Below are 24,370 nucleotides of genomic sequence, written 5' to 3' on the forward strand. Positions count from 1 at the left end.
CAATATGAGACTCAATACATGACAGGCATGTATAGAGGAGTTCACTTGAACCTCACAAGTCTTCACTAGAGTACACAGACTCTCTGACACTCTCTGTCTCTGTCCTAATCCTTGCTCGATGCTGCCTTTTCTTCTATAGGTCCGCTCAGCTTCTTCTCTCTGCTTTTGGCATACTGCCTACTACTTACTGCTCTCCTCTCTCTCTGTCAGTTTGTGGCTTTAAAGCCAATTTGCTTCTTGATTGTTTGTTTCCGCTTCGCAGCTTTCGGGTTCCCCTGCCTCTATCCGTTTGAATCCCTTTGTCCTATGTAATCAGTCACTATATAACGCCTCACAGGGAGGTGGCCACCTATTTCATAATGGATCAGTGTCAGTTCTCTTGGACATATTTGAAACGACTGTTTTTTCCGTTAACTCCAAGAATGCCTATGAAACACGACCTTCGACCAACGCATTGTCCATATCAGACTTCAAATCCCATCCAATCCACTTTATAATCTTGTCAAATCTGATAATCCATTGGAATGTGCCTCTGCCATTGATCTAGAGGCCCCAGATCCTACGGTCGTCGTTCATATCGGGCAGCTAAGTAGCATGATGTTTACCCATCTGATGTGAGCGGTTCTCTCTCTTCCGTAGGATGCGTGGCAATCACTGTATGGCATCGGGTGAAACTTTGTTGAAACCACTTATTTCTCAAATCCCATCCGATATCCTACCAATTTTATGGAATCCCACTTCGACGGAAACAATATTCTCCAAGTTTTATAATTATTTCGGGTCCGGGTGCTCGGGGCTTCTCTTCGCTGAGAGGTTTGCCCTGCAATATGTGATTAGTGACTTTCGCATATTGGAAACTACCTCTGCTGCTTAAATTTGTCCCTGCTTAAAACAAGGCCAGACTTGTTTGCAAAGGATATTCTCAACAAGAAGGTATATATTTTGAAGAAACTTTTGCACCTGTTGCCAGACTTGAAGACAAGAATGTTTCTTTCTCATTCTAGTTTTCACAAATTCAAAGTATACCAAATGGATGTAAAATTTTCCTTTCTTAATGGAGACTTAGAAAAGAAGTCTATATTGAACAACCAGAAGGATTCATTCCTGGAAATGATGCAAAACTTGTATGAAAACTTAGAAAGGCTCTCTATGGTCTAAAACAGGCTCTAAGGGCCTGGTATTACCGTCTTCACAAATATCTCCACGAACAGGGTTTTTAAAGGGGCCAGCACATAGAAATCTATATACAAGGATGGACATTGATAAATTGCTAATAATTGTTGTGTATGTTGATGATATCATTTTTGGTAGCAATGATGCATCCATGAGTTATAATTTTGCTTTAGTAATGTAGCAAGAATTTGAAATGTCCTTGCTTGGTTAGCTTACCTATTTTCTTGGTCTACAAGGTCAACAAAATAAAGATGGTATTTTTCTCTCACAAACCAAATATCTCAAACAAATCCTGAAAAAGTACGGCATGGAAGATTCTAAATCAGTATGTACCCCAATGGTAACAGGACGTCGTCTTAGCTCAAATAATGAATGAGCAGTAGTACATCAACCAACTTACAGATCCATGCTTAGCAGTCTACTTTATCTAACAGGTACCTGACCAGATATCATGCATGCAATGGGAATAGTTGGAATATTCCAAGAAAATCCAAAGGAATCACACCTTTAGGCAGTCAAAAGGATTTTCAAATAGAACAATGTAAACTTTGAAACGGGAACTATAAACTCAAAACGGGAACTCTGGCCAAAAAACCTTGGAAAACCATCAAAAACAGTGCTAAAAACAAAAAGTGTGTATACTGGAGCGATGATTTTATTTTTTAGGGGTCAATTTTGAACATGTTTTAAAAATGGCAATGACTATGAAATTTAATACGAAATTTTTGTGCAAAATATAGCTTCAAAATGAAAGTGATGATATTGGAACAATTATTTTATTTTTTAGGGTCAATTTTCAAACTTTTAAAAAAATGCTAGTAAAACCAAATTTTTATGTGCCAAAAAAAGTTGTTTATGTGGGAAGAAACACATTAATGTTTTTGGTAGAATATCAATTTTCTTTCCTAAGTATAAATTCAACATGTTTTCTGGGTGGGCGAGCGGGCTTGCGTAGTTCTCAGAATCACCCAACCCCCGTCGACCCACCCACCTCACCCCCACACCCTCACCCCGGCCCCCTCCCCCTCACACCCACCTCCCCCCACATGCACCCCCCTCACACGCAACTGCGCCGACCCCCCCCCCCCCCCCGCCCCTGCCTACCTCCCACACACCCATATGCACCTCCCACCTCACACGCACCCTTCCCCCCCCGCTCTCACCCACCCTCTGACACATCCATCGCCGCCCCTCTCACTCGCCCCCCCCCCCTCACACGTACCCTCCCTTCCCCTCACACTCACCCACCGCCCGTCACACACAACCCCCCACCCGCCTCACACGCACCCTCCTCCCCCTCACACACACCCTCCCGTCCCCTCACACCCACCCACCCCACCTCACACGCACCCCCCCTCACAACCATCCTCCTCCCCCCCCACTCTCACACACACCCTCCTCTCTCGCCCACCACCTCACACACCTACCCTCCCCTCTCGCCCACCCCTTCCTCTCGCCCACCGCTCACACACCCACCCACCTCGTCACTCGCCCACACCCTCCCCCCCCTTCACAAGCACCCACCCTCGCACCCCCCCCTCACATGCACCGCCCCCTTCTCGCCCACCCCCTCACACACCAACCCCCCCTCTCACCCACCCCCTAACCCGCCCTTGCTCGCCCCCTCACCCGCCCTCAACCATACCCACGCCTACCCCACCCCCTCACCCGACTTCGTGCATGCACCCATCCCGCCCCCTCATCCACCCTCGCCCGCCCCCCCCCCTCACCCGCCCTCGCCCATGCCCACGCCCGGCCCACTAACTCACCAACCCCCTCACCTGCACATGCCCACGGCTGAGGCGCGCCAACCCAGCGACCCGCACACCCACCCGACTGGTGGCTGGGCGATTCTGGGAATTGTCCAGCCACCAGCCGGGTGGGCGGGCAGGCCGCCGGGGTGGCGCCAGCCCTGGCCATGCCACCCCGGCAGCCTGCCCGCTTGCCCGGATAGTGGCTGGGCGATTCCAGGAATTTCCTAGTCGCCAACCGGGCAAGCAGGTAGGCCACCGGGGTGGCGCCAGCCCTGGCGACACCTGGCCGCACCCTCGGCGGCCCACATGCCTGCCCACCTAGTGGTTGGGCGATTCTAGGAATCGTCCAACCACCAGCCGGGTAGGCTGGCGGGCCACCGGGGTGCTGCCAGCCCTGGCTGTGCCACCTCGGCAACCCGCTCGCCCACTTGGCTGGTGGCTAGATGATTTTGGGAATCACCCAGCCACTAGTCGGGCGGGCGGGTGGGCCACCGAGGTGGCGCCAGCCCTAGTGGTGCCACCCCAGTCCCTCGCCCTGCCGCCCGATAGGTGGCTGGGCGATTCCGGCTGGGCGAGGGGGCAGGCTACTAGGGACGTGCCAACCCTTGCCGTGCCACCTTGCCCAGGCTCGCGCTGTCCTGTCGGCGTGTCTGCTTGCCGGGCTGGTGGCTGGGTGATTCCCACTAGCCGAGCAGGCGGGTGGGCCATCGCGGTGGCACTGGCCTGGGCGGGCGCCATCCCTGCAGCTAGCCTGCCCACCCAGTTGGTGGCTGGGTGATTCCCAGAATTGCCCAGCCACCATCCAGGCAGGCGAGAGGCTGGCGCCACGTCGGTAGCCTGCCCGCCCACCTAGTTCGTGGCTGGACGATTCTCGGAATCGCCCAACCACCAGCCGGGCGGGTGTGTGAGTCACCAGGGTGGTGCCAGCCCTAGCCACGCCACCCCGACAGCCCTCCCGCTCGCCCGGCTGGTGGCTGGGCGATTCTCAGAATTGCCCAACCACTAGCCGAGCGGGCGGGCGGGTCGCTTGGGTGGAGCAGCATATGTCGGTGCCACCCTGGCTGCCAAAATCACCCAGCCACTAGCCAGGTGGGTGGGCAGGCTGCCGGGGTGGCGCGGCCTGGGCTGGCGCCACCCTGGAGGCCTACCTGCCCACGCGGCTAGTGGCTGAGCGATTCCAGGCTGGTGCCACCCCGGTGGTCCTCCCCCAGCACAAATGGTGGCTGGGCGATTCTGGGAATCGCCCAGCCACTAGCCGGGCGAGTGGGCGGGCCGCCGGGGTGGATCCAGCTTGGACTGCGCCACCCCGGTGGCCCACCTGCCCACCATGCTGGTGGCTAGGCGATTTCAGGAATCCCTCAGCCACCATTTGGGAAGGGGGAAGGGCCATCGGGGTGGCACTAGCCTAGGCCGGTGCCACCCTGGCAGCCCGCCCGCCCGCCTAGCTAGTGGTTGGGTGATTCCAGGAATCGCCCGGCTGGTGGCTAGGCGATTCTCGGAATCGCCCAGCCACCAGCCGGGCAGCCGTGAGGGTCGCCAAGGTGGCACCAGCCCTAGCCATGCCACCCCAGTGGCCCGCCCGCCCGCCCAGCGACTGTGCCATGCCATAGGTCGGTGCCACCTCGGCAGCCGGAATCACCCAGCCACCAGCCGGATGGGCGGGCCGCCATTGTGATGCCAGCCCTAGCCACACCGGCCTGGTTGGTGGCTAGACGATTCCCGAAATCGCCCAGCCACTAGTCGGGTGAGTGGGCGGGCCACCTGGGTGGCGTGGCCTAGGCTGGCGCTACCCCAGTGGCCCGCCCGCCAGTCTGGCTAGTGGCTGGGTGATTCCTGGAATCGCTCGGCTGGTGGCTAAGTGATTCCCAGAATTTCCCAGCCACCAGTCTAGCGAGTAGGCGGGCCTCCGGGGTGGCGTGGCCTAGGCTGGCGCGACCACGGTGGCCCACTCACCCCCCCCAACCAGTGGCTGGGAAATTCCTTGAATCGCCTAGCCACCTGCCGCATGGGTAGGTGGGGTGGTGTGGCCTGGGATGGCACCACCCCTGCGGCCCGCTTGCCCACCTGGCTGGTGGCAAGGCAATCCTTAGGCCGCGCCACCCTGGAGGCTCGCCCGCCCTCTCGGCTGGTGGCTGGGAAATTCTGGGAATCACCCAGCCACCAGCTGGGCGGGCGTGCGAGTCGCCGGGGTGGCGCCAGCCCTCGCCATGTCACCTCAGTGGCCTGCCCGCCTGCCCGGCTGGTGGCTAGGTGATTCCCTAGAATTGCCTTGCCACTAGCCGGGTAGGTGACTGGGCTGCCGGGGTGGCGTGGCTTTCACCCAGCCACCAGCTAGGCGAGTGGGTGGCCCGCTAGGGTGGCGCGAATTTCAGCCAGCCACCAGCCGAGCAGGCCGGCGGGTCGCCAGGGTGGCGTGGCACATGCTGGCGCCACCTCGGTGGCCAGAATCGTCCAACCAGCATCTTGGCAGTCGGGCATGTCGTCGGGTGGTGTTGCATAGGCCGGTTCCACCCCACGTGCCCACCCGCCTGCCTGCCTAGTGGCTGGGCGATTCCGGGAATCACCTAGCCAATAGCCAGATGGGCGGGCAGGCAGCCGGTGTGGTGTGGCACAGGTTGTGCCACCCTGGCCGCCCGCCCGCCCATCCGGCTGTTGGCTAGGCCATTCTCGGAATCGCCAATCCACCAGGCGGGCAAGCGGACGTGCTGGTGTCGTTTCATTTCAGCGGCCCACCCACCCCCCCGCCTTTTCTTCCCCGCCCGCCCACGCACCCACCCACCCACCCACTTACGCCTGATTCAAAGATCCATTAGAAGAGGAAAATGAGCAAAAGGAAGCAGAAAATATTATGGTAGAAGACAATGATGAAACTCTAGAGGACGAATAGTTTGGATTACGTGACATTGTTGATTAAATTTAAGTTATGCTTGGAAATCAAGCTTTGCAATGTTTTGACTTTGATATTTTATGAGAAGAATAAACACTCAATTAAGGTTGTTATGCGTTCAATATTTGTAATATGTGATTTTCGCATTGATTTTTAAGTTAATCATTATTTTTTGAAAAAAAATTGGTTATTATTATTTTGTTGACATGAAATTCATAAAAAAAAAAAAACTATTATTTAACCATTTTTAGTTTAAATTTTCATATAAAAATTGTGATTTTGACATGTCAATTCTAGCAAAAAATTATCAAAACGTGTAGTTTTTTAGTTATATTTATGTTAAAAATGGTTATTTTTATGTCCATTGTTAAAAAACATATTTTTTTAGAAACATTTATTTCATGTGCATTGAAAAATTAATTAAAGATGTATAAATATGTAGAATATCAAAATTCAAAATATCGACCTTCTAATTTAAAAATTCAGAACAATAAAAACCTCACTATAAAAAAATTAAAATTAAAATAAAAAGACAAGAAAATTTGAAGAAAACGACCACTTCAAAAATTATCAAATTTACAAAATAATTATTTACATTTCATACATTAGAAAATTTAAAGCCAAAAAATAGTTATTTTAGAAAAAGGGTATGATGCAGAATACCGACTTTTTAAAATCAGCATGAAAATCACTACCATTCTAAAATGTAAAGTACATAAAAAAATTAAAGTGCCAAAAACTATGCTCTAAAAAAGACGTGTATTCTGCATCACCCCTTTTCAAAATCAGGGGTCTTTTTTGCTATCTCTACGAAACGGGTAACAGTATCAATTCCCGTTTCAAAGTTTACATTGTTATATATGAAAGGAACACAGAACTTTGGTTTATGGTATCCTAGAGATATAGATATTACACTTCATGCATATACAGATGCAGATTGGGCAGGAAGTGTTGATGACAGAAAAATCACTAGTGGTGGTGCATTCTATATGGGTTCTAGGTTAGTGTCTGGGTTTAGCAAGAAACAAAGTTCAATTGCATTACCTGCAGTTGAGGCAAAATACGTGGCTATTGCATCTTGCTGCACATAGCTACTTTGGATGATGCAAACCTTGCAAGACATTCAGATCACATGTACTCCACCCATCTCCATTCCATGTGATAATACAAGTGCCATCAATATTTCAAAGAATCTAGTCATGCAGTCGAAGACCAAGCACATATCCATCAAATATCATTTTCTATGTGAACAAGTGCTTGAACAAAAGGTCAAATTGGAGTATGTTTCCTCCAAAGAATAGGTTGTTGATATATTCACTAAACCACTGCCCAGAGAGACTTTGAATATATTAGGCAAAAGCTGGGAGTAGTTGTTGCATCATCTTGTTGTTAAAACCTATTCTCTTTAGATAAAGGTGGTTATACGTGAGTTTCATAAATCGTAGTCGCATACGTACATGGTTTTCTATGGCACAATGGCATATATGTTGGTTTAAAGAAAAGTAGTGGGTGAGACTAAAAAAAAGGGGTCTACTATGGTTTTGTCAATTATCTGCTATGTTTGATGATGGTTTCAATCTACTAATAACATGGGGAAATATATTGGTCCTCATAAAGTTGTTGATAACTTGATATATATATGATTGATGATGATGCTTTGATATCTCTCACTAACATATGCAATGATCAAATCTGACAAGTGAAAGATTGAACAGGTTAGGGAAGAACATGGTTGATGATATTTTGGGAACTAATAATGGAAATATATAGGTTGCCAGTCTCGATGCTATTGACAGATGCTACTGGTGGTGCAGATCATATGATATTTGTTGAAGACTATCATGGTCTTGTTTAAGATATTTGGTCCCTATTATATATGTCATGTATATCCTTTAATGTAACGGTCATGAAAAGACCTAATCTGTAACCCCACTACGAATGGGATGGATAATGTAATGTTTCTTGTTTTTGAGATGTATAAACAATTGATATATCCCCACTTGGTTGGGTGGATGAGTCAAATTTGGTATATTCCCACTTGGTTGGGAGATGGATGTATGTATGAGTCATTGATGATAGGAAGGTAATTTGTGATGTATGTATCGAGTCATGTTCTTCTTTTAGAACATCTTTGTGCAGACTTTGCTTATGCTCAGGGGGAGCATGGACTTGATCATGGGAGCTCAATCAGCACACTTTAGCATATCAGAGAATTCAGCATGCACTCAATGGGAGCATGACCCTTTACCCTTGATGTCAAAGGGGGAGATTGTTGGCATTATGATGTTTGTGTTGTACTTGATGGAAATTCACTTGTAGCCAAACAACTCACTTTCATATGGTAAATAGATGAATCTACAAGAAGAGATATCAGATGTGACAGAATGCATGACAGTAGTGTTTACAGATGTGATGAAATGGAGGGCAGCTTCAAGTAATCAATTCGGAATGCAACTCACTCAGATCAGTCTTCATAGAATGAAGAAAGAGACGTATACGCAAGTTCACCATTGACCAAGCTACGTATACATGCAGGTTTTCTGTATAAAAATCGCATATACATACACATGCACTTTCATAGAAGGAAAAGCGTGTATACCTTGGAAAACTAAATTTTTGGTCTGAAGTATTTAGTCCATGGTATTTTGATCCATGGTATTGGTCCAAGGTATCTAGTATGAGGTATTGACCCTAGGTATTTGGTCCAAGTTATTGGGAATAAGTGGTTTTAGTCCATGGTATTGAGAAAGTTCTAAAACTATAAAAGGAGGAGAAGATCATTAGGCCAAGGTGTGCAAGTATCGAGTATCTGATGAAGTGTGAGGTCTAATATGCAGATTATTGCTTATGGTGCTATGCTTGATCTGAACCAAGGATGAACAAGGAAGAAAGAAGAGAAGCTAAATATGGGCAAACAATGACTTTGAATCCTCTTTAGACAGTGGAAAACATAAACATTAAACAAAATTGAAAGCTGAGCATGGCATGCATGAATTCAAACTTTATCACTTCTTTTGTTTAATTAGCAGCAATAGAATAGATATGGAACACATAAACACTTACAATGACAAGTAGGAAAACACACCATCAACACAATAATTCACAAGAATCCACAATGATGTCTGCAAAACCCTGGCCTTCCTTTTCCTCAAATTGCAGAGATACAAGTAAAATATACAATAGAGCTTCTCCCTCAAGAGTCCAACCATGAAAATGAGCAAGAGAAGGCATAATATAGATCATCTAACTCCTTTCCCCACCTCTAGGGGTCGAGCTCAGCTTCCTAGGAGCAGTTTGAACTAATTCTAAACTGAGCACTAGATTAATAGGCAGTCAAAACAACTTGCCTCTAAAACTTAGGTAACCCATCCATGCATTTAATATTCACTATTTACATCAAGGAAACTTCTAGAAGTGTTAAAGGAGAGTAAATGTATCCATGTGCCATGAAAATTACCCAAAAATCCATCATTTACAAGAATTAAGAGTCAACCATAGTAAAAACTGAGTTTTGCAGGCCGAAATAGTCAAACTGGCAAAATTTCCCTGAGTGGTCGCGCCCCTCCCTTGGAGTGGTCGCGCACATTGGCAGCTGTGTTTGAGGGCCTTCCTGGTGTCAAATCAGGTGCAAGATATCTTTTTGGAAAGGTATATGAGTCTACTTTCCAACCCCACTCGAATTTCTGAATTTGGAGTTGATTTGACCCCTCAAAAGTCATTTCTCCAAGGCAGATTTCTGCAACTCAAAAAAGGGGCAGAAAGTCAAAAATTTGCATGTTTTTTGAGCTTTTGGAAGTCCAAATCTCCATAAAATTTGAAGTCCATCCATAGGCAAGTGTATTTTTGCATGAGATTTCCAAAATTTAGAGTTTTCCCAGTTCTGAGCTGCCCCACGAGTGGTCGCGCGCGGGGTGAGACCACTCCAATGGCCAAAAACCTGTAAAATTCTCAAAAATGCCAAAAATGCCTCAAAACTCTCAAAATTTCTTGAGTTTGCTGCCAGGAAGATGCTAGTGAGTGCCATGATCCTTGAATGAAGCCTCAGCCAAGATATGGAGGGGATGTGGCTTCTTTTTCCATTTTTGTGCCTTGGCAAAACTTGGATCCGCGATTGTAATTTTGGCATTTCTCTAAAACCATGACACCTGTGCAAAAGTGAAGGAGGTTTTTCTTCTTTGGCATGTTATGGACAAAAACCTCTCTCAGAGTTCCAAAATCATCTTTGATTTCTTTGGAACATCATTTGAGTGCGACTTGTCCGATGTGTGAAGCAAGGAATTTTGTCGAAATGAGCGAGATGAAGGGGATAGGGGTCTTCTAAATTCTTGGGGAAATTTGTGGGAGTGGGGAGGGATGTTAGGAAGTAGGAGAAAGTGGAATCTCAGTGATTTAGTGAGGGGAAGGGGTCGAAAAGAGCAAAACCACAGGCCCAACCTAGAAAATTGCCAAGTTGTAGCTAGAAATAGGTTTGTACAAAAATGAGGAATTTGGCGGATCTAAGGGATGGGGAGTGTTTGATAAGGTACTTTAAGGATAGGGGAAGGTGTATGAACATCAGGAAACAAGTTTTGCCAGTGATTTGACCATCCAAGAGAAATTGCCTTCAAAACCCTAGGAGAGGGAAATGACCTTGCCTGGGTGGCAACAGAAGCATGGACAAGGTGTGAAATGACTCATTAGACACTGACATGATAATGACACCCTACAAATGATGATAAACTCAGCTGAATGTGACATGGGCTGACATTTGGGCAAACCCTGACCTAATGCCTAGTGACCAAATTTTGCTTGAAGACTCACTGAAATGACAAAATTTGACCTTGACACCTCAAAATCACTTTGTAAGAGCACATTTAATCACTGTAGGAAGGCTGGAAAGACTGACACTAACATAGACCATGAGCCATCACTGAAAATAAAGTATTGTTAGGTCCCTAAAATACTAGTGATTACCCCATTACTATTGTAGTTGTATCCCTTATTAATATTGTTATGCCCATATTGTCCCCATATTGTTATTACTATGCCCCATAGAATCCCTCTATTGATATTTTTGTGGCTTTATATTATTATTGTTAGGTCAGCTAGGTTATATTGTGACTCATTAGACTCCTATATATAGAAAGGAGGTTTTATCATTTGAATCATCCAAGAATTGTTCACTTGTGTAATGTAAAGGAGGTCGGAGCCTCAAAGAGGCTGAATTCTAAGGCGTTCAACTATCGTTTCTTCCTTTTTGTGAGCTGGTTTCATAACATTTGGTATGAGAGCTTTGGATTCTAGGGTTTCGCTGCTCCAAATAAGTCATCATGGAATTTTCACTATAACTTTTTTGCTATGACGTTTCAAAAGCTAAAAAAAAAAAAACCATATTAGATGAAATCACATTGAATCTCGGGTCCGAACTTCAGAGCTTTTCACATTATATTTGTGGAGATATGATCTGAGTAAGTCGGTATTTTTGCATACTCTTGAATTACATTCCAAACAAGTGACCTGGGGAAAAGCATCAAAAATTTATCTCTGAGCATTGGATTGAAATTTTGTAAGAAGGTCCAGAAAGAGGATGGATTTTAGTTTCTTGTATATATTTTTTAGAGCCAAAGGTCGAAACAGTGACTCGTGGTGCGTCGTACAACTTCGCTCTACTGAACTAGTTTATAATCAGGTCACTGTGTGAGATTTGGAATAACTCTTCGCTGGAGAATCCAATTTGGATCAGACTGGTGGCATTGGAAAGAGGATGAAAAGGGCTACCATAGGTCACAATTTCAGAACTGGATGATTCGAAATTACAGAGATACAACAGATTCAATATCAAGCTCCTACAAAGTGAAAAAATGTGTGTAGTTTTTTTAAATTTTTTTAATAAGCTTGGTTTGAAAAATTAGTTTGAAGGAATTCAAAGGGCATAGTAAAGAATTATTATCAGTAATTGATGCCCTGAGGAAAGAAAATGAAAACACCTATTAAGCAACTTGGAAGCTCTAGCATGACTCATGAAGAAGAGGAAGAAATACAACATGATATATCAAAATTACGAGACCAAGTGCAACAAGTGTCAGTTTCAAAAAAAGAAACAGAATCTAAGATGGATGGTTTAAAGAAAGATTTAGAAGCTAAGATGGATGGTTTAAGAAATGCGTAGAAGCTAAGATGGATTGTTTAAAGAAAGGCATAGAGACTAAGATGAATGACGTGGAAGCTAAGATGGATGATTTGAAGGCAGGCATGGAAGATTTGAAGACAGATTTGACAAAGTTTCTACAAGAAATCTTACTAATGGTGAAAGGGTAGTAAAGGAAACTCACGACGAGAACAAAAGAAATGTTAATCATGATTTCATAGACTCTAATGTTGGATCGAAGACCTACCATATTCCAAAAATTGATATGAGGAAGTTTGATGGAAAGGATCCCGCAACATGGATATTACAAATGGAGCAATTTTTCGATCTCAATAATGTGCAAAACACGCAAAAGGTATGTATTGCAACTTTATATTTGGAACCAAATCAGTTTGTATGGTATCAATGGCTTTTCTCTCGTAAACAAATTATCACTTGGGCAATTTTTACGAAATAATTGACAACACATTATGAGGATACAAAAAGCAACAATTTTTTTAGCCTATTGATAAGTCTCGAACAAAAGGGTTCAATAATGGAGCACATTGAGGAGTTCCAAAAACTGAACATAAGGGTAAAAAATATTCCAGAGGAGCAAGATAGAAAATACACTAAAGGTCATAAGTGTGCTGAGAAGAAATTATTCTACATAGATTGTGAAGAGGAAGAACAAAAGGAGAAAGAAAGGTTTAAAGAAGAGGATATACTCCAGGAACAAAGCCTATATAAAGAAGAAATGAATCTGACCATATCTTGTAATGCATTGGCTGGAATTACCACTCCTCAAACCATCAAGATAGAAGGACAAATCAAGAAGAAAAAGTTAATAATGTTGATTGATTCAAGAAGTACCCACAAATTTATTCATTATAAGGTAGCAAAAGAATTGAATTGCTTCCTATATCTAGCACCAGAGTGTCAAGTGATGGTTGCAAATGGAGGAATGATAAATTTCTCTGGAAAGTGCCATAATATCAAGCTATCCATGGGAGAATATGTATTGACTAGCCCAATGCTTTCCATTCCAATGGGAGGTGCTGATGTTGTACTAGGAGTCCAATGGCTACAATCCTTGGGTACAATAGCTTTTAATTTTCAAGAACTTTTCATGAAATTTTTTGCAGAAGGAAAGGAAGTTGAATTAAGCGGTATTGCAGGGAAACTGGGAAAGATAATCAGCTCTAACGGTATGAAAAATCTTCTAAAAAAGGAACAAAGAGGTGTAATTGCACAATTATATTCGCTAGATGTTTCCACATCGGAATCATCAATTTCTCCAGATCTCCAAAAAGTCTTGGACAACCATTCCAAGGTATTTGAGACTCCAAAGGTCTGCCACCTATTCGTGATCATGGTCATGCTGTTCATCTGATTCCAGGAAGTGTTCCTCCAAAAATCAAGCCGTATAGATATCCCTATGCCCAAAAGAGTGAAATTGAACGTATGGTTGCAGAAATGCTAGAGGCTGGTATAATTCAACTTAGTCAAAGTTATTTCTCTGCTCTAGTAGTATTAGTGCACAAGAAGGATGGATCATGGTGCATGTGTCCGGATTATAGGGAGCTAAACAAGCTCACTATTAAAGATAAGTTTCCCATTCGTGTCATTGATGAATTACTGGATGAATTGCATGGATCAATTTACTTCACCAAGTTGGACCTTTGCTCAGGATATCATTAAATCAGAATGAAGACTGAAGACATTCTGAAAACAACATTTAGAACTCATGAGGGTCATTACAAATTTTTGGTCATGCCTTTTGGCCTTACCAATGCACCTTCTACATTTCAAGGTTTGATGAATTCCATTTTCAAACCCTTCCTTAGAAAATTTGTGTTAGTATTTTTTGATGATATACTAATCTACAACAAGTCTTGGAAGGATCATGGTGAACATGTTGACAGGGTGCTACAAGTATTGGAGGAGAAACAATTATATGCAAAAAGATCCAAATGTTTCTTTGGAGTACAAGAGGTGGAATATTTGGGTCATATTGTATCTTATGAAGGAGTTGAGGTAGACCCTAGCAAAATTAAAGCCATTAAGGAATCAAAAATCCTCACATCCATAAAGCGTCTGTGAGGATTTCTCAGGTTGACAGGTTATTATTGTTAATAATTATTGGAGAATAGCAGCACCTCTAACAACATTATTGAAGAAAGATGCATTTTCATGGACTCCGGAAGTAACAAAGGCCTTCAAACATCTTAAATAGCCAATGTGACAAGCGTCGGTCTTAGCTACATCGAACTTCACAAAAACCTTTATTGTGGAATGTGATTCTTCAGGAAATGGAATTGGTGTTGTTTTAATGCAAGATGAAAGACCCATTTCTTTTGGAATTTGTCCAATCAAGGGAAAGTTGTTACATAAAGCTATTTATGAGAAGGAAATGTTGGCAATACTACATGCACTTAAGAAATGGTGACCCTACCTAATTGGGAGACACTTCAAGGTAAAAACGGATCATGATAGTGATTACCCCATTACTATTGAGGTAGACCCTAGCAAAATTAAAGCCATTAAGGAATCAAAAATCCTCACATCCATAAAGCATTTGTGAGGATTTCTCAGGTTGACAGGTTATTATCGCAAGTTTGTTAAGAATTATGGGAGAATAGCAGCACCTCTAACAACATTATTGAAGAAAGATGCATTTTCATGGACTCTAGAAGTAACAAAGGCCTTCGAACATCTTAAATAGGCAGTGTGCCAAGCGTCGGTCTTAGCTACATCGAACTTCACAAAAACCTTTATTGTGGAATGTGTTGCTTCAGGAAATGGAATTAGTGTTCTTTTAATGCAAGATGAAAGACCCATTGCTTTTGGAAGTTGTCCAATCAAAGGAAAGTTGTTACATAAAGCTATTTATGAGAAGGAAGTGTTGGCAATACTACATGCACTTAAGAAATGGTGACCCTACCTAATTGGGAGACAATTCAAGGCAAAAACGAAACATGATAGTGATTACCCCATTACTATCATGTTGGGTCCCTATAATACTAGTGATTACCCCATTACTATCGTAGTTATACCCCTTATTTATATTGTTCTTCCCCTATTACCCCCATATTGTTATTTCTGTGCCCCATAGAATCCCTCTATTGTTATTTTTGTGGCTTTATATTATTATTGTTAGGTCGGCTAGATTATATTGTGACTCCTTAGACTCCTATATATAGAAAGGAGGTTTTGTCATTTGTATCATCCAAGAATTGTTCATTTATGTAATTTAAAGGAGGTTGCCCCCTCGAAGAGGCTGAATTCTAAGGCGTTGATCTATCTTTTCTATCTTTTCTTGAGCTGGTTTCATAACATTTGGTATCAGAGCTTTGGATTCTAGGGTTTCGCTGCTCCAAACAGGTCATCGTGGCATTTTCGCTATAACTTTTTTCTGTGAAGTTTCAGAAGTCGCAAAAAAAACCCATTTGAGAAGAAATCGCGCTGAACCTTGGGTCTGAATTTCAGAGATTTTCGCGTGATATTTGCGGAGATAAGATCTGAGGAAGTTGGTCTTTTTGCAGACTCCTGAATTACATTCAAAATAGGTGACCTGGGGAAAATCGTCATAACTCTCTCTGGGGATCGGATTGAAATTTCGTAAGAAGGTACAAAAAGAGGATGGACTGTAGTTTCTTGTGTGTGTGTTTCAGATTCAAAGGTTGAAACAGTGATGCGTGGTACGTCGTACAATTTCGCTCTACTGAACCAGTCTAAAAGCAAGTCACTGTGGGAGATTTCACATAACTCTTCCTTGGAGAATCCAATTTGGCTCAGAATTGTGGCATTGGAAAGAGGACACAGAAGGCTACTACAGATAGCAATTTCAGAACTAGATGATCTGAAATTATAGAGATACATCAGATTCAATATCAGGCTTCTATAAAGTGAAAAAAGGTGTGTAGTTTTTTTTTTAAATTTTTTTCTAAGCTTGGTTTAACGGAATTCAAAGGGCATAATAAAGAATTATTATCGGTAACTGATGCTTCGAGGAAAGGAAATTCAAACACCTAGTAAGGAACCTGAAAGCTCTAGCATGACTCATGAAGAAGAGGAAGAAATGCTACATGATATATCAAAATTACAAGAACAAGTGCAACAAATGTCACGCTCACAAAAGCTAACAGAAGCTAAGATAAGTGGCGTGGAATCTAAGATAAATGGCGTGGAATCTAAGATAAATGGCGTGGAAGCTAAGATGGACGATTTGAAGATAGATTTGAAGACAGACATGGAACAATTGAAGAAGTTGCTACAAGAAAGGGTCACTAATGGTGAAAAGGTAGTAAAGGAAACTCATGATGAGAACAAAAGAAATGTTAATCATGATTCCATAGATGCTAATGTTGGATCGAAGAATCACCATATTCCAAAAATCGATATGAGGAAGTTTGATGGCAAGGATCCCGCCACATGGATATTACAGATGGAGCAATTCTTCGATCTCAATAATGTGCAAAACGCACAAAAGGTACGTATGACAACTGTATATTTGGAACCAAATCAGTTTGTATGGTATCAATGGCTTTGCTCTCGTAAACAATTTATCACTTGGGCAATTTTTACGGAAGAATTGATAGCACATTATGAAGATACAAAAAGCAACACTTTTTTTAGCCAATTGATAAGTCTCAAACAAAAGGGTTCAGTAATGGAGCACATTGAGGAGTTCCAAAAATTGAACATAAGGGTAAAAGATATTCCAGAGGAGCATAGGATTGATGTGTTCATAGGGTCTTTAAAGGATAATATCCAACATGACGTTCGCCTTTGGGAACCTAATTCATTAGAGAAGGCATTCAGGTTAGCAAGAAAAATGGAAAGCAAAATTATGGCAACCAGGAAGCATACCACTCACAACTATAAAGATGGAAGTGTTGTTGCCCCTAGTCTTCCACAACCTATAAGGTTGACACCACAAAAATTGGAAGAAAAAAGAGCAAAAGGGCTTTGTTACAGTTGTGATAGCAAATACACTAAAGGTCATAAGTGTGCTGAGAAGAAATTATTCTACATAGATTGTGAAGAGGAAGAAGAAAAGGAGCAAGAAAGGTCAAAAGAAGAAGATATACTCCAGGAACAAAGCCTAGATGAAGAACAAATAAATCTTACCATATCTTGTAATGCATTGGCGGGAATTACCACTCCTCAAACCATCAAGATAGAAGGACAAATCAAGAAGAAAAAGGTAATAGTGTTGATTGATTCAGGAAGCACCCACAATTTTATTCATTGTAGGGTAGCAAAAGAATTGAATTGCTTCCTATATCCAGCACCAGAGTGTCAAGTGATGATTGCAAATGGAGGAACAATAAATTTCTTTGGAAAGTGCCATAATATCAAGCTATCCATGGGAGAATATGTATTGACTAGCCCAATGCTTTCCATTCCAATGGGAGGTGCTGATGTTGTACTAGGAGTCCAATGGCTACAATCCTTGGGTACAATAGCTTTTAATTTTCAAGAACTTTTCATCAAATTTTCTACGGAAGGAAAGGAAGTTGAATTAAGAGGTATTTCAGGGAAACCAGGAAAGATAATCAGCTCTAATGGCATGACAAAGCTTCTAAAAAAGGAGCAAAGAGGTGTAATTGCACAATTATGCTCGCTAGATGTTTCCACATTGGAATCATCTATTTCTCCAGATCTCCAAAAAGTCCTGGACAATCATTCCAAGGTATTTGAGACTCCAAAAGGTCTCCCACCTATGTGTGATCATGATCATGCTATTCATCTGATTCCAGGAAGTGTTCCTCCAAACATCAGGCTGTACAGATATCCCTATGCCCAAAAGAGTGAAATTGAACGTATGGTTGCAGAAATGCTAGAGGCGGGTATAATTCAACCAAGTCAAAGTTCTTTCTCAGCTCCAGTAGTATTGGTGCACAAGAAGGATGGATCATGGCGCATGTGTCCAGATTATAGGGAGCTCAACAAGCTCACTATTAAAGATAAGTTCCCCATTCCTGTTATTGATGAATTACTAGATGAATTGCATGGATCAAATTACTTCACCAAGTTGGATCTTCATTCAGGATATCATCAAATCAGAATGAAGATTGAAGACATTTCGAAAACAACATTTAGAACTCATGAGGGTCATTATGAATTTTTGGTCATGCCTTTTGGCCTTACCAATGCACCTTCAACATTTCAAGGTTTGATGAATTCAATTTTCAAACCATTCCTTAGAAAATTTGTGTTAGTATTTTTTGATGATATACTAATCTGCAGCAAGTCTTGGAAGGATCATGTTGAACATGTTGATAGGGTGCTACAACTATTGGAGGAGAAACAATTATATGCAAAAAGATCCAAATGTTTCTTTGGAGTCCAGGAGGTGGAATATTTGGGTCATATTGTATCTCATGAAGGAGTTAAGGTAGACCCTAGCAAAATTAAAGCCATTAAGGAATGGAAAATTCCCACATCCGTAAAGCATATGCGAGGATTTCTTGGGTTGACAGGGTATTATCGCAAGTTTGTTAAGAATTATGGGAGAATAGCAGCACCTCTAACAACATTATTGAAAAAAGATTCATTTTCATGGACTCCAGAAGCAACAAAGGCCTTTGAACATCTTAAAGAGGCAATGTGCCAAGCACCGGTCTTAGCTACACCGGACTTCACAAAAACCTTTATTGTGGAAAGTGATGCTTCAGGAAATGGAATTGGTGCTGTTCTAATGCAAGATGAAAGACCCATTGCTTTTGAAAGTCGTCCAATCAAGGGAAAGTTTTTAAGCAAAGCTATTTATGAGCAGGAAATGTTGGCAATACTCCATGCACTTAAGAAATGGCGACCCTACCTAATGGGAAGACACTTCAAGGTAAAAAAGGATCATCATAGCCTTAAATAGTTTTTAGAACAAAGATTATCCTTTGAAGAGCAACAAAAGTGGGTCACAGAGATGTTGGGTTATGACTTTGAAATCATCTACAAAAAAGGGAAGCAAAATGTGGTGGCAGATGCACTCTCAAGAAAGGATGAGGATGTGGAAGCATTGTTGTGTGCCATTTCTATTATCCAACCAGATTGGATAAACGAAGCAAGGGAGGAATGGAAGAATGACGAAGAAGTGTGGGCACTTATTCGAAAGCTACAACAAGATTCCAGTACTTCGGATACATTTAGCTGGCAAAATGATTCGTTATGGTACAAAGATCGCTTATACCTCTGTAAGAATTCCCAGCTAAAACAAAAGATTCTTATGGAATTGCACACTTCTCCCTTAGGAGGGCACTCAGGATTTTTAAAAACTTACCACAGGGTTAAGAAGGAACTTTTTTGGGATGGGTTAAATCAGATATTCAAAAGTTTGTGGCAGAATATTTGGTTTGCCAGCAAAATAAAGTTAAGACACCGGGTCTATTACAACCTTTATCCATTCCAAGCCAACGTTGGGAGGAGGTTTCAATGGATTTTATCACAGGTTTACCCAAGTCTGAGGGAAAGAGTGTCATCATGGTGGTAGCTGACAGACTTACCAAGTATGCACACTTTTGTGCATTATCACATCCATTTAAATCTAGTACAGTCTCTACTGCATTTATGGAAACAGTTCAAAAGCTACATGGAAACCCAAAGATTATTGTAAGTGACAGAGATCCCATTTTCACTGGAAATTTTTGGACAGAATTATTTTCTTGTCTTGGTACTCAGTTAGCTCATAGCTCATCTTATCATCCTCAATCTGATGGGAAAACTGAGATAGTAAACAAATGTTTGGAAGGATATCTTCGTTGCTTTGTATCTGATAAACAGACACAATGGGTCAAATGGTTGCCTCTGGCTGAATGGTGGTATAACACTTCCTTCCATACAGCAACAAAAATGACCCCATTTATGGCACTTTATGGGTATCAACCACCATCCATCACATCATATTTAAGAGAAAATTCTAAGGTTCAGGCAGTGGAACATCACATCGAACATCAACAACAAGTCCTCCAACTCTTAAAGGATAACCTCGTGTTGGCACAAAATAGAATGAAACAACAGGCAGATCAACATCACAGTGAAAGAAGTTTTGACGTAGGTGATTGGGTATTCCTACGGCTACAACCATATAAGCAAATGTCCCTAAAGCAAGCTAAGAAGGATAATAAATTATCACCAAAGTATTATGGTCCGTACAAGGTGTTGCAAAAGATTGGTACTATGGCATACAAATTGGAGCTTCCTGTAGCTTTTCGATTGCATCTTTCCATGTTTCATGTTTAAAGAGGGTTATAGCTGAAAAGCTCCCAATTCAACCAATATTGCCAGAACTTGACGAGGAAGGAAAAATTATATTGGAACCGGAAGCAGTCACAGAAACAAGAACTCGACAGCTACGAAATCGATCAATTTCAGAGTATCTTATCAAGTGGAAGAACTTATCCGTTGAAGATTCCACATGGGAGGATGAGAATTTTATGCAGAAGTATCCAGAACTACTCAAGCGTTGAGGACAACACTTTTTTTGAAGGAGAGGGGCATGTTGGGTCCCTATAATACTAGTGGATACCCCATTACTATTGTAGTTATACCCCTTATTTATATTGTTGTGCCCCTATTACCCCCATATTGTTATTTTTGTGCCCCATAGAATCCCTCTATTGTTTTGTGGCTTTATATTATTATTGTTAGGTCGGCTGGATTATATTGTGACTCCTTAGACTCCTATATATAGAAAGGAGGTTTTGTCATTTGTATCATCCAAGAATTGTTCATTTATGTAATATAAAGGAGGTTGCCCTCTCGAAGAGGCTGAATTCTAAGGCGTTGATCTATCTTTTCTATCTTTTCTTGAGCTGGTTTCATAACAGTGTTGTTTTAATGCAAGATGAAAGACCCATTGCTTTTGGAAGTTGTCCAATCAAGGGAAAGTTGTTACATAAAGCTATTTATGAGAAGGAAATGTTGGCAACACTACATGCACTTAAGAAATGGTGACCCTACCTAATTGGGAGACACTTCAAGGTAAAAACGGATCATGATAGCCTTAAATACTTTTTAGAACAAAGATTATTCTCTTAAGAGAAACAAAGTGGGTCACAAAGATGTTGGGTTATGACTTTGAAATCATCTACAAAAAAGGGAAGCAAAACATGGTGGCAAATGCACTCTCAAGAAAGGATGAGAAGCATTGTTGTGCGCCATTTCTATTATCCAACTAGATTGGATAAATGAAGCAAGGGAGGAATAGAAGAATGATGAAGAAGTGTGGGCACTTATTCGAAAGTTACAACAAGATTCCAGTACATCTAAAACATTTAGCTGGCAAAATGATTCGTTATGGTACAAAGATCGCTTATACCTCTGTTAGAATTCCTAACTCAAACAAAAGATTCTTATGGAATTGCACACTTCTCCCTTAGGAGGGCACTCAGGATTTTTAAAAACTTACCACGGGGTTAAGAAGGAATTTTTTTGGGATGGCCTTAAATTAGATATTCAAAAGTTTGTGGCAGAATGTTAGGTTTGCCAACAAAATAAAGTTGAAACAATTAATACCCCGGGTCTATTACAGCCTTTATCCATTCCAAGCCAATGTTTGGAGGAGGTTTCAATGGATTTTATCACAGGTTTACCCAAGTCTGAGGGAAAGAGTGTCATCATGGTGGTAGTTGACAGACTTACCAAGTATGCACACTTTTGTGCATTATCACATCCATTGAAAGCAAGTACAGTTTCCACTGCATTTATGGACACAATTGAAAAGCTACATGGAAATCCAAAGATTATTGTAAGTGACAGAGATCCCATTTTCATTGGAAATTTTTGGACAAAATTATTTTCTTGTACTGGTACTTAGTTAGCTCATAGCTCTTCTTATCATCCTCAATCTGATGGGAAAACTGATATAGTAAACAAATGTTTGGAAGGATATCTTTGTTTCCTTGTATCTAATAAATAGATAGAATGGGTCAAATGGTTGCCACCGGCTGAATGGTGGTATAACACTTCCTTCCATACAGCAACAAAAATGACCCCATTTATGGCACTTTATGGATATCAGCCACCATCCATAACATCATATTTAAGAGAAAATTCTAAGGTTCAAGCAGTGGAACATCACATCGAACATCAACAACAAGTCCTCCAACTCTTAAAGGATAACCTCGTGTTCGCACATAATAGAATGAAACAACACGCAGATCAACATTGCAGTGAAACAAGTTTTGATGTAGGTGATTGGGTATTCCTACGGTTACAACCATATAAACAAATGTCCCTCAAGGAAGCTAAGAAGGATAATAAATTATCACCAAAGTATTATGGTCCGTACAAGGTGTTGCAAAAGATTGGTACCATGGCATACAAATTGGAGCTTCCTGCAGCTTCTCGAGTGCACCCAGTTTTCCATGTTTCATGTTTAAAGAAGGTTATAGGCGACAATCTCCCAGTTCAAACAATATTGCCAGAACTTGACAAGGAAGGAAAAATTATATTGGAACAGGAAGCAGTCACAGAAACAAGGACTTGACAGCTACGAAATCGATCAATTTCAGAGTATCTCATGAAGTGGAAGAACTTATCTGTTGAAGATTCCAAATGGGAGGATGAGAATTTTATACAGAAGCATCTAGAACTACTCAAGTGTTGAGGACAACAAATTTTTGAAGTAGAGGAGCATGTTAGGTCCCTATAATACTAGTGATTACCCCATTACTATTGTATTTGTATCCTTTATTAATATTGTTATTACTGTGCCCCATAGAATACCTCTATTGTTATTTTTCTGGCTTTATATTATTATTGTTAGGTTAGCTGGGTTATATTGTGACTCCTTAGACTCCTATATATATAAAGGAGGTTTTTTCATTTGAATCATCCAATAATTGTTCATTTGTGTAATGTAAAGGAGGTTGGCCCCTCAAAGAGGCTGAATTCTAAGGCGTTCAACTATCCTTTCTTTCTTTTTGTGAGCTGGTTTCATAACAAGTACAATGGAAGCACTTTAGTACTCGAAAGACTATATTGAAAAAGAAAAGAAGAAAGGAAGGAGGCATTCCCTTTCCATCATGTAAAAATAAAATTGAAGAAACATCAAGGATGTTGTTTAATAAAAGTGTGGGAAGATGTAACACCCCTATCACTATGCTTTTTAAACTTTTGCTATTTTTAGACATTGAACTATTGTTGGATTTAAGGGCAATGGAAGCCATGATAAGTCTTATATGATGATAGCACTAGATTTTAGAAGACTTCTTGCTAACTTACAAAAAATTTATTGGTGGTCTTGTCCACATGATGGACCTTCCCTAAAAATCTCCTAAAATTCGCTAGGAGACAAGTAAAATAAATTAAATTAACATAATGGGAGAGAAATATTATGTAAATCACTTATCTAGAGAGAAACATTAAGTTGGGTGGAATAAAGCATTGCATGAGAGAAAATCATGCTTTAAATAAAAAGAAACCTATTTTTTTTAGATAAACTAGTGACAAAAAAGGCCTAGGAAAAGGGTTGGGACACCTTAAAGCATGACACTGCTAAGAAATCTGCTTGGAAGAAAATTATCAAAGAAAGAACAACATAGGGTTGTCGATTCATGGGGGTAAGAAGTTGTTATATTAATGGAAACTGGTAGAGGCATTTCATGGCCAGGAGGTACGTGATCAATTTCTGAGTGTTTTCCAAGAAACAATTGCATATTATAATTGTGGCTATATTCTTCTATTAATGGGGAACGATAACTAATAAATAAGGTATATGAATGGAAGAAATGGTTGTCGAATATATTGGTATGTTGTTCAGTTATGCATGCATAATGATCTATATACTCTCTAATATGCTATTGATGAATATATGTAAATCTTGTTATACATGCATGGATATTTGATTATGAAAAAATGACTAGATATTATTTTCTTAATATATTCAAGTATATGAACTCATTAATAAACATATTTCTATAGGAATTGAAAGAAATCAACAAGTATTAAAATTCTATTTGTGTCTTCCTATATATGTCACATACCTAAATTTGACAGTTTTTTTTCTTTTTCTACTTATGATTTGGTGTAATTATAATAATTATAGGTTGTGTACTCAAGGTGGTTGAAAATAATGTATATTTTTTTTATTTGAAACATGCATTCTTAATTTCTCTCCTCTTCACAATACGACTTCCCCTAGAATGTCAATTTTCTCCAAAACCCATAGTAAGGATGAAGAATGGATTAGGGAATATACATAATGCTACTTAAGTTGTATCTATGTGTTGCTAGGTCTTGGTCATTAGGAAACATACCACCTCTTGTACATATACCGATTTTTCTATGCCTAAGCATTTAGGCAACGAAACTCTAGAAAATGATTATGTTCAAACTTTTATATTTACATATGCCTTTGGATATTTTATCCCTCACACTTCCATAGTGAGATATAGGTCCAACTAAATGGTTTAAAGGTGACTCCCTTGATTTGTTTGGTCGAAC

Source organism: Pinus tabuliformis, chromosome J (assembly GCF_031772625.1).
Source record: "Pinus tabuliformis cultivar Carrire ecotype Pingquan chromosome J, CPIR1, whole genome shotgun sequence".
NCBI lineage: Eukaryota > Viridiplantae > Streptophyta > Pinopsida > Pinales > Pinaceae > Pinus > Pinus tabuliformis.